This window comes from Triticum aestivum, chromosome 7D, assembly GCF_018294505.1.
Source record: "Triticum aestivum cultivar Chinese Spring chromosome 7D, IWGSC CS RefSeq v2.1, whole genome shotgun sequence".
Classification (NCBI taxonomy): Eukaryota; Viridiplantae; Streptophyta; class Magnoliopsida; order Poales; family Poaceae; genus Triticum; species Triticum aestivum.
The window spans coordinates 48,024,597-48,042,528 of NC_057814.1; the positions used below are offsets into that span (position 1 = coordinate 48,024,597).

General features: G+C 42.2%; 1 long non-coding RNA gene across 1 annotated transcript; it reads left to right on the plus strand.

The window, feature by feature from the left end:
- The first annotated feature begins 2,978 nt into the window (after positions 1-2,978).
- On the plus strand, positions 2,979-5,203 carry LOC123169387 (uncharacterized). The gene is made up of 2 exons (XR_006484785.1): positions 2,979-4,629; positions 4,698-5,203. It is a non-coding gene; the product is annotated as an uncharacterized lncRNA (long non-coding RNA).
- The last annotated feature ends 12,729 nt before the right edge of the window (positions 5,204-17,932 follow it).

Genomic DNA, 17,932 nt, shown 5'->3' on the forward strand with positions numbered 1-17,932 from the left:
GCTATTGTTCGATGAGGAATTATACATTTTTAATGGTAAATTATTCATTATTTTTTTGAGATTTTGATTAGGTATTATATTTGCAAGACATGGCTTGATTATATATACGGAGCACATCATTTAAGACGCCCGTTAATGTGTATTCTGTAAACGGGCGCCTGCAGCGCACCGCACTGGGACGTCCCGTTGTGTACTTTATTCCACAAAAAATAAGCGTGCCATCGCGACTCGAACCGGAGACCTCCCGCACTGAGGTTCGATAGTATAACCATCCTGCCACACAACAGGATCTAATAAGCTTCAACTTTTTCTTTCTATTATTATTTCCTTTTCCTTTTCCTTTTCCTTTTTTTCCTTTTCCATTTTTCCATTTTCGTTATCTGTTTCTTCTTTTCTTTTTCTTCCTGGTTTCTTCCCTCATCGGTTTTTGTTTTTTCTTTTCTAAAATACATGAACATTTTCAAAATCGATGATGTAGTTTTTCATGTTTGATGAACTTTTCTTTTCAAAACCTATGAACTTTTTTTTCCCTGAACTACTTTTAAAAAATGACGATGTTGTTTCAAATTCGATGACCTTTTTTCAAATTTGATGAATTTTTTCAAAATCTATGAATTGTTTTCAAATGCAATGGACATTTTTGAAATTGGATGACCTTTTTTTAAAAACTGATGAACTTTTTTAAGTTTTTTGATTTTTTTAAAAATGAGGAACTTTTTTGAATTGGTGAAATTTTCTTCAAATTTTAGATGAACATTTTTTAATTTTTTGTGCACTTCTTTAAAAAAAATTGATGAACTTTTTTCAAAATCATTGAAATTTTCTTGAATAGGGCAACGTTTTTTGCATGTTCATGCACCTTTTCCGAAATTTGTGAAGTTTCATTTTTCTTAAAGAAAATCATATATGAGCGGCTATGGAAGTTTTTTCAAGTGTTAGAGCTGCATTTTGTCAGTTGCATAGACATGCCCTAGTGGTTAGCTGAACAAATGTAGGTAGTGCAGGTCGCGAGTTTGAATTGTCGCTGTAACGTAATTTTTGGAATGTTTTTCACGCATTTTTATCACCATTTTGTGCGGTGCCCCTTCGTGGGCTAGCCCTGGTCGCGCTATAGCAAGCGTCGCTTCTCCTAATTGGCGCTCTCTTTTTACATGGGAAAGGACTACTGCTGCTGTGTCGTCCCGACGTTGGGCCGCGCTAAGTATATTTTTACAGAGAGAAAAACTGTGTGGTTTCTTTAATAAACCTTTATCTTTAAATTAAAAAAAGGAAAAACTGCCAGAAGGCATTGAACTAGGGGACCTCACGCTTAGATACCTAGGTCGCTACCGCTAGGGTATTATCTATGTTTCTGTTAAATGCCTTTTTAAGGTCTTACTTACAGATAAAACTAGCCAAGTTGTTTAGTATAAAAAAAAGGTGATTGAACAGGGATTTGAACCACGTAGCACTAATCTCTACGTTCCAACAAGCCAAGTTCTTACATACAACGAGCCATTTTCTTTTCAAGATTTGTGTAGTACTTTTCACGTGTAGGCAGTAATATGTTTTTTTTTTTTGCGAAAAGACAACAATAGTTATGTACTGTACGACTTAACGTCAATGTATAGCAAACATTCACGAAATCTCCTAAAAAAATTGTGCCCATCTTATGAATCAATAACATTGTTCCATGCCCATTTGGAAGAATTGTCTACCATATTTTGATATTATTATCATTTTTTCTAATAGGTTGCAACTAGAAGTGAAGTTATCCCTAAGTATCTTTTGACATTTTCATCTATTTCTTGGATATGAGCTAAAATAAAACATAATTCCTTAAATATCTTTTTTGAAATGTTTAAACCTTATTTGACTTACATATACAACAAATTGCACTACCTCCAGTAAGCACACATAAATTCATTTAAACCATAGAAAATTTAAATCATCTAAAAAATTATTGAAACCCCTACAAAAGAAAATGTATGTATTATAGTACATGTGACAATTTTATAGGGGTATGCCACATATTTTAATTAAAACGAGAACACCACATTAATGGAACTCGAACCTGACACATAAATTTTAAGCGGTTAGCACCTTCGAACTTGGCAACTTGTATTTAAAAAAATGGTTAACATTTTTTTGAGAAATAAATTCAGGCATCTATTTTGAAAAAAATCGTCATGTATTTAAAAAGTGTTAAACGTGTATAAAAATGTTGCTTGTGCATACAAAAAATGTACAACGTCTATTGGACAAAGTACACATGTATTTTTCTAAAATAAAATGAAATTGAATAAAAGATTAAAATAAAAAATGAACAGAAAACAAAAACCAAAAAAATGATGAAAAATGTGCAACACATGAAACCAATAATAGAAACACAAAGAAAAACTTGAGTTTTTCTGGAGCAAAACAAAAACCGTGAGCTTGGCCTGGGAATTAATTGAATGGGAAATCTTTTTCAATAAATAAAGTGCACAAATTGATTTAAATAAAAGAGATGCAAATTATTGGTAAGATTAGGAAATTAACTATTATAGCTAGAAATTAATTTAATACTAAAATATTAACAAATGATTTCATTTGATATTGTTTGACGTCTGTTTGCTATATTTCTAGGCGTTTAATGAATATAACTTGACTTTGAGCTGCAAATGTGTGAAATAATGGCCAGAAATGCATAGTAGAAGAGTGTGAGAATGGCAGGAGCTACAAATCCATGTCAACTTTTCTCCACTCTATTTTTATACTTGGTTATTTTCTATTACTTATTTTAAACCTATGTCAAAATTTGGCATCTTTCCGAATCTGTTTGCTACATTTAAGCCATTAAGTGCATTTCTACACATTTAACAAATATAATTCAAATTTGAATTCAAGTGGTAAAAGGTTGGCAAAATTGGGTTGAAAAAACATACTAATGTTCTAGAGTTTGCGTTTAGGCCTTATACAAGAAAATGAAATGAATTCGAAACACGAGGGTGCCTAGACTCAACCCCAACACATGGAGTTTTCTGTTTTTTAATTTCGAGGGTGCCAAGACTCAACCCCGAACTCAATGTGCATTGTCGCCGTGGTGGCAGTGGCCACAGCGGACGTGGCCGAAACGGCGGCAGGCGCGACGAGGCGTCCGACGGTCCTGGCCAGCACCCTTGGGTTGGGTACTTCGACCCCATGGGGTGCGTCGTTCCCACCCCCTCGTGCGCCCTGGGTGCCCCCAAACTCTGCAGGCATCCTCGGGTCCCGACTTGGTGCGCCAATGCAGGCGTACCCGGTTATGTACTCTGGCACGCCGCCTGCTCCGTACGCCGCCCCTTCGTATGCCGCCCCTCCATACGTCGTGTTTCCCCCGGCGCTAAAGTGGATAGTGGACACATGAGCTGCGTCTCACGTCACCGGGGAATCAGGTAGCCTCACCTTGTCTCGTTACCCATTAGCGTTTGATTCTTGTTCCATAACAGTGGGTAATGGGGCCCGCCTTCCTGTTGTTGCCATCGGTAGCGCTCTCCTCCCCTCTCGCCCGTTTCATCTTTCTAAAATCCTTCTCTCGCCTAATATCGTTAAGAACCTTATTTTAGTCTGACAATTTACTCATGGAAACTTTGTTTCTGTGAAATTTGACCCTCTGGTTTTTTCGTGAAGGATCTGGTCAGCAAGGCCCTTCTCTTAGGTGCAATAGTGGAGGTGATCTCTATCCGTTTTCAAGCAGTAATGGTCGCTCCTCCCCGATGGTCCTCACCTCGAGCTGTCCAACTTGTCGCGGACTTGGCCACCCCAGCTCATCTACTTTAGCTCATTTCCCCCTTGATTTCTTAGACTCATGTAATAAAGATGTCCATGACTCCATGCTTTGTACTGCATGCCAACTTGGCAAACATACTCGCCTCCCCTTCCCCACCTCTACATGCTTCGCCACCGCGCCTTTTCAATTAGTCCACTGCGATTTATGGACATCGGCAGTTGTTAGCTTTTCCGGTTATAATTATTACCTTGTCATATTGGATGATTTTTCGTATTATTTATGGATATTTATTTGCGAGCCAAATCTGATACGTCTCAAACATGGAGTTTTATTTTTAAATTTTGAAATGCAAACGAACTCCGAAAAGCATGAAAGTTCATGTTGGAAAAAATGTTAAGACGTTTGTCTTCAAATAAAGTACAAAAGAAATAGATTCCACTTCATTTATCCATGTCCAAGAACGAATTAAATTTAGTAAAATAAAGCTAAAATAAGGGGGGGAAAAGAAAGCCACAAATATAGTAGTACGTACGTTGGATTTGAACAAGGACCTCATTTACATTTCTAACACCACAAAACCACTGTATTAAGATACAGTTTTAATCTAAACACACACTGGCCTTTTTATAGTAGTACAAGATATTTTCTAGCCTGCTGCTTTCTGATTGGCTGAACCAGACCTCCCACGGATCACGCCTCTCCACCGTCCATCCTTAGCTGATCCAACGGTCCCTGCTCCTTCTACTCTCTATCTGTACTTTCCCTGATTCTTATCCTCTCACACAGCCACACAAACATGCCAGCAGCAGCCATGCCCGAGGAAATCCACAGCTCCCAGCCGTCGGACGCCGCCATCCGCGCGAAGGGCCGCCGCCCGCACCTCCCACCACAGCACGCCGGTGAGCCGCGCCTTGCGCCGCCTCTCTCTCTCTTATGTTCTCCTCTCTAATCTCTCTCCTCCTTGCAGCAATGGAGGCCGACCGCCCATGGCATCGCCCGAGCTCACCTCCCAGCAGTCGCTCTCCTTTCAATTCGTCGGGATCCGGCTAGATCCGGATGCCAGTGCCCCGTTCCTACTTCCGCGCCTCGCTTGGGTCGTCGGCCACCTCGACGATGTGATACCACTCGCGGGATCCAACGCCACTGCTGGCTAGCCACTTCCTCCTGGAGGAGACGCCCCCACATCGGCGCCTCCCCACATGAGCAGCAGCAACAAACGCCTCGCTATGGGCGTCTCTGGTGGCGCTTTTTCTTGTAATTTTTTTTAAAGAACTTTGCCAGATCTGTCCGTGAAAAACAATGGCGTTGAACTCCGATTGATGTCCCGCGAAGGCTGGGCGGCGCTTGATGCGGTGGCTGCAGAATATCTCCGGGCAAAATAGTAGGCCAGATCTAGGGGGAAAAAACTGTAATTCCAAGTTTTTGGTTGTGTATTTCTTCCTTTTGGTAAAAATAAAATTTAGTTATCTGGTATGTTTATGCAATTTTCCTTTTTATCTATAAGGCAATGAGCATATATAATCAAAAAAAATGTTAATGACTAAAGTTTCCATGGACCAAGAGAAACAAATGGATCAGCTAATGTCTCAATTAAAATTAGTGGGCCTTGGACGGATCGGAAATTTAATGGGCCAAAATTCTTATGATGGGCCGATGGTCTTAGATAGAGGTGAAATTTAGTGGGCTAAAACTCTGATTAGGCCGACTACTACATGGGCTGCCATGTCAGGTCCATGTTGACCGCCATGTCAGATGATGACGTGGAATGCATGATTAACGTCGTTATCTGATAGTAAATTGTGATGGTCAAGAACCGTCACGGATCCATGACGGCTTTGGGGATCCGTCATGGAGTGCATGGTGGTCAAATTATGACGCGATATACATGACGAATTTCAAATCCGTCAAGGACGACCTACCATGACAGATTTGCACACATATGTGACAGTTCGAATCCGTCATGGATTAACACATTTCTTGTAGTGGGTTAAAATAGCACACTTGACGAAAAATCGTTGTGGTTTTTGATGCGTAGGTAAGAACGGTTCTTGCTAAGCCCGTAGCAGCCACGTAAAACTTGCAACAACAAAGTAGAGGACGTCTAACTTCTTTTTGCAGGGCATGTTGTGATGTGATATGGTCAAGACGTGATTATATATAAATTTTTGTATGAGATGATCATGTTTTGTAACGGTTATCGGCAAGTTGCAGGAGCCATATGGTTGTCGCTTTATTGTATGAAATGCAATCGCCATGTAATTGCTTTACTTTATCACTAAGCGGTAGCGATAGTCGTAGAACCAATAGTTGGCGAGACGACAACGATGCTACGATGGAGATCAAGGTGTCAAGCCGGTGACGATGGTGATCATGATGGTGCTTTGGAGATGGAGATCAAAGGAACAATATGATAATGGCCATATCATATCACTTATATTGATTGCATGTGATGTTTATCCTTTATGCATCTTATGTTGCTTAGTTCGGCGGTAGCATTATAAGATGATCTCTCACTAAATTTCAAGGTATAAGTGTTCTCACTGAGTATGCACCGTTGCGACAGTTCGTCGTGCCGAGACACCACGTGATGATCGGGTGTGATAAGCTCTACGTGCACATACAACGGGTGCAAGCCAGTTTTGCACACGCAGAATACTCGGGTTAAACTTGACGAGCCTAGCATATGCAGATATGGCCTCGGAACACTGAGACCGAAAGGTCGAGCGTGAATCATATAGTAGATATGATCAACATAGTGATGATCACCATTGAAAACTACTCCATCTCACGTGATGATCGGACATGGTTTAGTTGATTTGGATCACGTGATCACTTAGATGATTAGAGGGATGTCTATCTAAGTGGGAGTTCTTAAGTAATATGATTAATTGAATTTTAATTTATCATGAACTTAGTCCTGATAGTATTTGCATATCTATGTTGTAGATCAATAGCTTGCGATGTAGCTCCCCGTTTATTTTTTATATGTTCTTAGAGAAAAATAAGTTGAAAAATGATAGTAGCAATGATGCGGACTAGGTCCGTGATCTGAGGATTATCCTCATTGCTGCAAATAAGTATTATGTCCTTAATGCACCGCTAGGTGACGGATCTATTGCAGGAGCAGATACAGACGTTATGAACGTTTGGCAAAGCTCGGTATGATGACTACTTGATAGTTTAGTGCACCATGCTTTACGGCTTAGAACCGGGACTTCAAAAAAACGTTTTGAACGTCATGGAGCATATAAGATGTTCCAAGTGTTGAAATTAGTATTTCAGACTCATGCCAAGGTCCAGAGGTATGAGACCTCTAACAGTACTTTGCCTACAAGATGGAGGAGAATAGCTCAACCAGTGAGCATGTGCTCAGATTGTCTGGGTACTACAATTGCTTGAATCAAGTGGGAGTTAATCTTCTAGATAAGATAGTAATTGACAAAGTTCTCTAGTCACTATCTCCAAGTTACTAGAACTTCGTGATGAACTATAATATGCAAGGGATGACGAAAGTAATTCCCGAGCTCTTCGCGATGCTGAAATCGATGAAGGTAGAAATCAAGAAAGAGCATCAAGTGTTGATGGTTAACAAGACCACTAGTTTCAAGAATAGGGCAAAGGGATAGAAGGGGAACTTCAAGAAGAATGGCAATCAAGTTGCTCCTCAAGTGAAGAAGCCCAAGTATGGACCTAAGCCTAAGACTGAGTGCTTCTACTTCAATGGAAATGGTCACTGAAAGTGGAACTACCCTAGATACTTGGCGGATAAGAAGGATGGCAAAGTGAACAAAGGTATATTTGATATGCATGTTATTTATGTGTACTTTACTAGTGTTTATAGCAACCCCTCGGCATTTGAAACTGATTCAGTTGCTAAGAGTAGTAACTCGAAACGGGAGTTGCAGAATGAACAGAAACTAGTTAAAGGTGAAGTGACGATGTGTGTTGGAAGTAGTTCCAAGATTGATATGATCATCATTGCACACTCCCTATACTTTCGGGATTAGTGTTGAACCTAAATGAATGTTATTTGGTGTTTGCGTTGAGCATGAATATGATTTGATCATGTTTATTGCAATACGGTTATTCATTTAAGTTAGAGAATAATTGTTGTTCTGTTTACATGAATAAAACCTTCTATGGTCATACACCCAATGAAAATGGTTTGTTGGATCTCGATCGTAGTGATACACATATTCATAATATTGAAGCCAAAAGATGCAAAGTTAATAATGATAGTGCAACTTATTTGTGGCACTACCGTTTAGGTCATATTGGTGTAAAGCGCATGAAGAAACTCCATGCTGATGGGCTTTTGGAATCACTTGATTATGAATCACTTGATGCTTGCGAACCATGCCTCATGGGCAAGATGATTAAGACTCCGTTCTCCGGAACTATGGAGCGAGCAACAGACTTGTTGGAAATAATACATACCAATGTATGCGGTGCGATGAGTGTTGATGCTCGCGGAGGGTATCGTTATTTTTCTGACCTTGACAGATGATTTGAGCAAATATGGGTATATCTACTCAATGAAACATAAGTCTGAAACATTTGAAAAGTTCAAAGAATTTCAGAGTGAAGTAGAAAATCATCGTAACAAGAAAATAAAGTTTCTATGATCTAATCGCGGAGACGAATATTTGAGTTATGATTTGGTCTTCATTTAAAACAATGAGGAATAGTTTCACAACTCATGCCACCTGGAACACCACAGCGTAATGGTGTGTCCGAACGTCATAACTGTACTTTATTGGATATGGTGCGATCTATGATGTCTCTTACCGATCTACCACTATCGTTTTGGGATTATGCATTAGAGACAGCTGCATTCACGTTAAATAGGGCACCATCTAAATCGGTTGAGACGACACCGTATGAACTGTGGTTTAGAAATAAACCTAAGCTGTTGTTTCTTAAAGTTTGGGGCTGCGATGCTTATGTGAAAAAGCCTCAACCTGATAAGCTCGAACCCAAATCGGAGAAATGCGTCTTCATAGGATACCCAAAAGAAACTATTGGGTACACCTTCTATCACAGATCCGAAGGCAAGATCTGTGTTGCTAAGAGTGGATTCTTTCTAGAGAAGGAGTTTCTCTCGAAAGAAGTGAGTGGGAGGAAAGTAGAACTTGATGAGGTAATTGTACCTTCTCCTGAATTGGAAAGTAGTTCATCATAGAAATCAGTTCCAGTGATTCCTACACCAATTAGTGAGGAAGCTAATGATGATGATCAGGAAACTTCAGATCAAGTTACCACCGAACCTCGTAGGTCAACCAGAGTAAGATCCGCACCAGAGTGGTAAGGTAATCCTATTCTGGAGGTCATGTTACTTGACCATGACGAACCTACGAACTATGAGGAAGCGATGATGAGCCCAGATTCCGCGAAATGGCTTGAGGTCATGAAATCTAAGATGGGATCCATGTATTAGAACAAAGTATGGACTTTGGATGACTTTCCCGATGATCGGCAAGCAATAGAGAATAAATGGATCTTTGAGAGGAAGACGGACGCTGATAGTAGTGTTACTATCTACAAAGCTCGAATTGTCACAAAAATGTTTTCGTCAAGTTCAAGGTCTTGACTACGATGAGATTTTCTCACTTGTATCGATGCTTAAAAGTCTGTCCGAATCATGTTAGCAATTTCTGCATTTTATGAAATTTGGCAAATGGATGTCAAACCTACATTCCTTAATGGATTTCTTAAAGAAGAGTTGTATGTGATGCAACCAGAAGCTTTTGTCGATCCTAAAGGTGCTAACAAAGTGTGCAAAGCTCCAGTGATCCATCTATGGACTGGTGCAAGCATCTCGGAGTTGGAATATTCGTTTTGATAGTGTGATCAAAGCATATAGTTTTATACAGACTTGCGGTGAAGCCTGTATTTACAAGAAAGTGAGTGTGAGCACTACAACCTTTCTGATAAGTATATGTGAGTGACATATTGTTGATCAGAAATGATGTAGAATTTTCTGGAGAGCATAAAGGAGTGTTTGGAAGGAGTTTTTCAAAGGAAGACCTTAGTGAAGCTGCTTACACATTGAGCATCAAGATCTATAGAGATAGATCAAGACGCTTGATAAGATTTTTCAATGAGTACATACCTTGACAAGATTTTGAAGTAGTTCAAAATGGAACAGTCAAAGAAGGAGTTCTTGCCTGTGTTGCAAGGTGTGAAGTTGAGTAAGACTCAAAACCCGACCACGGCAGAAAATAGAAAGAGAATGAAAAGTCATTCCCTATGCCTCAGTCATAGGTTCTATAAAGTATGCTATGTTGTGTACCAGACCTATTGTGTACCTCGCCATGAGTTTGGAAAAAGGGTACAATAGTGATCCAGGAGTGGATCACAGGACAACGGTCAAAATTATCCTTAGTGGAATAAGGAAATGTTTCTCGGTTATGGAGTAGACAAATAGTACGTCATAAAGAGTTACGTCGATGCATGCTTTGACACCGATCTGGATGACTCTAAGTCTCGATCTAGATACATATTGAAGGTGGGAGCAAATAGTTAGAGTAGCTCCGTGCAGAGTATTGTAGACATAGAAATTTGCAAAATACATACGGATCTAAATGTTGCAGACCCGTAGACTAAAAATTTCTCTCACAAGCAAAACATGATCACACCTTAGTGCTCTTGGGTATTGTCCACATAGTAATGTGAACTAATTATTGACTCTAGTAAACCCTTTGAGTGTTGGTCACATGCCGGTGTGAACTATTGGTGTTAATCACATGGTGATGTGAACTATTGGTGTTAAATCACATGGCGATGTGAACTGGATTATTGACTCTAGTGCAAGTGGGAGACTGAAGGAAATATGCCCTAGAGGCAATAATAAAGTTATTATTTATTTCCTTATATCATGATAAATGTTTATTATTCATGCTAGAATTGTATTAACCGGAAACTTGATACATGTGTGAATACATAGACAAAACAAAGTGTCCCTAGTATGCCTCTACTAGACTAGCTCGTTAATCAAAGATGGTTAAGTTTCCTGACCATAGACATGTGCTGTCATTTGATGAACGGGATCACATCATTAGGAGAATGATGTGATGGACAAGACCCATCCGTTAGCTTAGCATAATGATCGTTAAGTTTTATTGCTATTGCTTTCTTCATGACTTATACATGTTCCTCTGACTATGAGATTATGCAACTCCCGAATACTGGAGGAACACCTTGTGTGCTATCAAATGTTACAACGTAACTGGGTGATTATAAAGATGCTCTACAGGTGTCTCCGAACGTGTTTGTTGGGTTGGCATAGATCAACATTAGGATTTGTCACTCCGTGTATCGGAGAGGTATCTCTGGGCCCTCTCGGTAATGCACATCACTATAAGCCTTGCAAGCAATGTGACTAATGAGTTAGTTGCGGGATGATTCATTACGGAATGAGTAAAGAGACTTGTCGGTAACGAGATTGAACTAGGTATGATGATACCGACGATTGAATCTCGGGCAAGTAACATACCGATGACAAAGGGAACAACGTATGTTGTTATGCGGTTTGACCGATAAAGATCTTCATAGAATATGTAGGAACCAATATGAGCATCTAGGTTCCAATATTGGTTATTGACCGGAGATGTGTCTCGGTCATGTCTACATAGTTCTCGAACCCGTAGGGTCCGCACGCTGAACGTTCGATGACGATCGGTATTATGAGTTTATGTGTTTTGATGTACCGAAGGTTGTTCGGAGTCCCGGATGTGATCACGGACATGACGTGGAGTCTCGAAATGGTTGAGAGATAAAGATTGATATATTGGAGGACTATACTTGGACACCGGATGAGTTCCGGGGGTCACCGGATATATATGGGAGTGCCGGAAGGGTTATCGGAACCATCGGAGAAGTAATGGGCCTTATTGGACCTAGCGGAGAAAGAGATGGGCTGCCAAGGGCTGGCCGCGCGCCCCCCATGGGCCTAGTCCTAATTGGACAAGGGGGAGGGGCGGCGCCCCCTCCTTCCTTCTCTTCCCCCCTCCTTCCTTCTTCTCCTAGTAGGACTAGGAAAGGGGGGAATCCTACTCCTACTAGGAGGAGGATTCCTCCCCCCTTGGCGTGCCTATGAGGGCCGGCCGGCCTCCCCCTTGCTCCTTTATATACGGGGGCAAGGGGCACCCTAGAACACACAAGTTGACAGTTATCTTAGCCGTGTGCGGTGCCCCCTCCACAGATTTCCACCTCGGTCATATCGTTGTAGTGCTTAGGCGAAGCCCTATGTCGGTAGCTTCATCAACACCGTCATCACGCCGTCCCATATAACGCATTGTGACTTAGGTGCCTCATATAACGCATTGTGACCCCCTCCCATGTTAGATGCAGCTATAATTTTACTAATTGGTTATTTCTCATGAAATCACACATTAGTAGCTGATAACCCACAAGTGTAGGGGGGTCTATTGTAGCCTTTCCGATAAGTAAGAGTGTCGTACCCAATGAGGAGCTAAAGGTAGGATTAGTATTCTCCCAAGTTCTCTCGACCACTCGTACAACTCCACACACCGAATGTTTGCTTTACCTAAAAGATAAAACTAGACAAATTTATGTGTATGAAAGGGTTGGTTTGCAATATAATAAAAGAGCATATAAATAAAAGTTAGTTGTTGTTTTGCAAAAAAAAAACAATAAAGTAAAGGATTATCCCTATGCATTGGATACGAAACTAAAGTCATCTATTGCAGTTTTTTATGGTCTACGCCAACGTATAGCAAAATCCGTTGACTACAAGTACTTATAATTGAAACTATAGCAAGCATCCGCAAATACTAAACATTTATTAAGGTAAAACCCTAACCATGACATTAAGATCTAAGTGTTGGAAATATGCCCTAGAGGCAATAATAAAATGGTTATTATTATATTTCCTTGTTCATGATAATTGTCTATTGTTCATGCTATAATTGTGTTATTCGGAAATCATAATACATGTGTGAATACATAGACCACAACATGTCCCTAGTGAGCCTCTAGTTTACTAGCTCGTTGATCAATAGATGGTTACGGTTTCCTAACCATGGACATAGGATGTCATTGATAACGGGATCACATCATTAGGATAATGATGTGATGGACAAGAACCAATCCTAAGCATAGCACAAGATCGTGTAGTTCGTCTGCTAAAGCTTTTCTAATGTCAAGTATCTTTTCCTTAGACCATGAGATTGTGCAACTCCCGGATACCGTAAGGGTACTTTGGGTATGCCAAACGTCACAACATAACTGGGTGGCTATAAAGGTACACTACGGGTATCCCCGAAAGTATCTGTTGGGTTGGCACGAATCAAGACTGGTATTTGCCACTCCGTATGACGGAGAGGTATCTCTGGGCCCACTTGGTAAGACACCATCTTAATGAGCTCAATGTGACTAAGGGGTTGGTCACGGGATGATGTGTTACGGAACGAGTAAAGAGACTTGCCGTAACGAGATTGAACAAGGTATCGGTATACCGACGATCGAATCTCGGGCAAGTGTTATATCGGTAGACAAAGGGAATCGTATACGGGATTGATTGAATCCTTGACATCGTGGTTCATCCGATGAGATCATCGTGGAACATGTGGGAGCCAACATGGGTATCCAGATCCCGCTGTTGGTTATTGGTCGGAGAGATGTCTCGGTCATGTCTGCATAGTTCCCGAACCCGTAGGGTCTACACACTTAAGGTTCGATGACGCTAGGGTTATAGGGAATAGATGTATGTGGTTAACGAATGTTGTTCGGAGTCCCGGATGAGATCCCGGATGTCACGAGGAGTTCCGGAATGGTCCGGAGGTGAAGATTTATATATGGGAAGTCCAGTTTCAGTCACGGGAAAGGTTTTGGGGTTTATCGGTATTGTACCGGGACCACCGAAGGGGTTCCGGGGGTCCACCGGGAGGGTCCACCTGCCCCGAAGGACCTAATGGGCTGTAGTTGGGTGGGAACCAGCCCCTTAGTGGGCTAGTGCGCCCCCCCAAGGGCCCAAGGCACCTAGGGTTGGAAACCCTAGGGGCCGCTGCCCCCCGGGGGCGGGCGTCCCCCTAGTTGGAAACCCTAAGGGGGCCGCTGCCCCCCCCCCCCCCCGAGGGGCCGCCACCCGCCCCCCCCTCTAGATGGATATAGGGGGCCGGCCCCCCTCCCCTTCCCCTATATATAGTGGGGGTTTTGGGGCTGCCAGAGACACGAGTCTCCCTCTCTCTTGGCGCAGCCCTACCCCTCTCCCTCCTCGTCTCTCGCAGTGCTTGGCGAAGCCCTGCTGGAGTGCCACGCTCCTCCACCACCACCACGCCGGCGTGCTGCTGCTGTATGGTTTCTTCCCCAACCTCTCCCTCTCTCCTTGCTGGATCAAGGCGCGGGAGACGTCACCGAGCTGCACGTGTGTTGAACGCGGAGGCACCGTTGTTCGGTGCTTAGATCGGATTCGGCCGCAATCTGAATCGCTTTGTGTACGACTCCACCGACCGCGTTCTTGCAACGCTTCCGCATCGCGATCTTCAAGGGTATGAAGATGCACTCCCCTCTCTCTCATTGCTAGTCTCTCCATAGATTGATATTGGTGATGCGTATAATTTTTTTAATTTCTGCAACGATCCCCAACAGTGGCATCACGAGCTAGGTCTATGCGTAGTTTCTATGCACGAGTAGAACACAAGTTGTTGTGGGCGTCGATTTTGTCAATTTACTTGCCGTTACTAGTCTTATCTTGATTCAGCGGCATCGTGGGATGAAGCGGCCCGGACCGACCTTACACGTACGCTTACGTGAGACAGGTTCCACCGACTGACATGCACTAGTTGCATAAGGTGGCTAGCGGGTGTCTGTCTCTCCCACTTTAGTCGGATCGGATTCGGTGAAAAGGGTCCTTATGAAGGGTAAATAGAAATTGGCATATCACGTTGTGGTTTTGGCGTAGGTAAGAAACGTTCTTGCTAAGAAACCTATAGCAGCCACGTAAAAAATTTGCAACAACAATTAGAGGACGTCTAACTTGTTTTTGCAGCATATGCCGCGTGATGTGATATGGCCAAAAGGATGTGATGTATGATATTGATCATGTTCTTGTAATAGGAATCACGACTTGCATGTCGATGAGTATGACAACCGGCAGGAGCCATAGGAGTTGTCTTAATTTATTTATAACCTGTGTGTCAACATAAACGTCATGTAATTACTTTACTTTATTGTTAAACCGTTAGCCATAGTAGTAGAAGTAATAGTTGACGAGACAACTTCATGAAGACACGATGATGGAGATCATGGTGTCATGCCGGTGACGATGATGATCACGGCGCCCCGAAGATGGAGATCAAAAGGAGCAAAATGATATTGGCCATATCATGTCACTATTTGATTGCATGTGATGTTTATCATGTTTTTACATCTTATTTGCTTAGAACGACGGTAGCATAAATAAGATGATCCCTCATTAAAATATCAAGAATTGTGTTCCCCCTAACTGTGCACTGTTGCTAAGGTCCGTTGTTCCGAAGCACCACGTGATGATCGGGTGTGATAGGTTCTAACGTTCGCATACAACGGGTGTAAGCCAGATTTACACACGCAATACACTTAGGTTGACTTGACGAGCCTAGCATGTACAGACATGGCCTCGGAACACGGAAGACCGAAAGGTCGAACATGAGTCGTATAGAAGATACGATCAACATGAAGATGTTCACCGATGATGACTAGTCTGTCTCATGTGATGATCGGACACGGCCTAGTTGACTCGGATCATGTATCACTTAGATGACTGAAGGGATGTCTATCTCAGTGGGAGTTCATTAAATAATTTGATTAGATGAACTTAACTATCATGAACATAGTCTAAAACTTTGCAATATGTCTTGTAGATCAAATGGCCCATGCTAATGTTGCCCTCAACTTCAACGCGTTCCTAGAGAAAACCAAGCTGAAAGACGATGGTAGCAACTACACGGACTGGGTCCGTAACCTGAGGATTATCATCATAGCTGCCAAGAAAGCATATGTCCTTGATGCACCGCTAGGTGAAGCACCTGTTTTCCCAGCAACTCAAGACGTTATGAACGCCTGGCAGTCGCGTAGTGATGATTACTCCCAGGTTCAGTGCGGCATGCTTTACAGCTTAGAACCGGGGCTCCAAAAGCGTTTTGAGCAGCACGGAGCATATGAGATGTTCCAAGAGATGAAAATGGTTTTCCAAGCTCATGCTCGGGTCGAGAGATATGAAGTCTCTGACAAGTTCTACAGTTGTAAGATGGAGGAGAATAGTTCTGTCAGCGAGCACATACTCAAAATGTCTGGGTTGCACAACCGCTTATCTCAGCTGGGAGTTAATCTCCCGGATGATGTGGTCGTTGACAGAATCCTTCAGTCGCTCCCACCTAGCTACAAGAGCTTTGTGATGAACTTCAATATGCAGGGGATGGAAAAGACCATTCCTGAGGTATATTCAATGCTGAAATCAGCGGAGGTGGAGATCAAAAAGGAACATCAAGTGTTGATGGTGAATAAAACCACTAAGTTCAAGAAAGGCCAGGGTAAGAAGAACTTCAAGAAGGACGGCAAGGGAGTTGCCGCGCCCGGTAAGCCAGTTGCCGGGAAGAAGCCAAGGCATGGACCCAAGCCTGAGACTGAGTGCTTTTATTGCAAGGGAAACGGTCACTGGAAGCGGAATTGCCCCAAGTACTTAGCGGATAAGAAGGCCGGCAATACCAAAGGTATATGTGATATACATGTTATTGATGTGTACCTAACCAGCGCTCGTAGTAGCTCCTGGGCATTTGATACCGGTGCGGTTGCTCATATTTGTAACTCAAAACAGGAGCTGCGGAATAAGCGGAGATTGGCGAAGGATGAGGCGACGATGCGCGTCGGGAATGGTTCCAAGGTCGATGTGATCGCCGTCGGCACGCTACCTCTACATTTACCTACGGGATTAGTTTTAAACCTCAATAATTGTTATTTAGTACCAGCTTTGAGCATGAACATTGTATCTGGATCTCGTTTAATGCGAGATGGCTACTCATTTAAATCTGAGGATAATGGTTGTTCTATTTATATGAGAGACATGTTTTATGGTCATGCCCCACTGGTCAATGGTTTATTCTTATGTAATCTCGAACGTGATGTTACACATATTCATAGTGTGAATGCCAAAAGATGTAAGGTTGATAATGATAGTCCCACATACTTGTGGCACTGCCGCCTTGGTCACATTGGTGTCAAACGCATGAAGAAACTCTATGCAGATGGGCTTTTGGAGTCTCTTGATTATGAATCATTTGACACGTGTGAACCATGCCTCATGGGCAAAATGACCAAGACTCCGTTCTCCGAAACAATGGAGCGAGCAACCAACTTATTGGAAATCATACATACTGATGTGTGTGGTCCAATGAGCGTTGAGGCTCGCGGTGGTTATCGCTATGTTCTCACCCTCACGGATGAATTAATTAGATATGGGTATGTCTACTTAATGAAACACAAGTCTGAGACCTTTGAAAAGTTCAAGGAATTTCAGAGTGAGGTTGAGAATCAACGTGACAGGAAAATCAAGTTCTTACAATCAGATCGTGGGGGAGAATATTTGAGCCACAAATTTGGCACACACTTAAGGAAATGTGGAATTGTTTCACAACTCACACCGCCTGGAACACCTCAGTGTAATGGTGTGTCCGAACGTCGAAATCGCACTCTATTGGATATGGTGCGATCCATGATGTCTCTTACCGACCTACCGCTATCATTTTGGGGTTATGCTATAGAGACTGCCGCATTCACTTTAAATAGGGCTTCATCAAAATCCGTTGAGATGACACCGTATGAATTATGGTTTGGGAAGAAACCTAAGTTGTCGTTTCTGAAAGTTTGGGGATGCGATGCTTATGTCAAGAAACTTCAACCTGAAAAGCTCAAACCCAAGTCAGAAAAATGCGTCTTCATAGGATACCCTAAGGAAACTATTGGGTATACCTTCTACCTCAGATCCGAAGGCAAGATCTTTGTTGCCAAGAATGGATCCTTTCTGGAGAAAGAGTTTCTATCGAAAGAAGTAAGTGGGAGGAAAGTAGAACTTGATGAAGTATTGCCTCTTGAACCGGAGAGTAGCGCAGCTCAAGAAAATGTTTATGTGGTGCCTGCACCGACTAGAGAGGAAGTTAATGATGATGATCATGAAACTTCAGATCAAGTTGCTACTGAACTTCG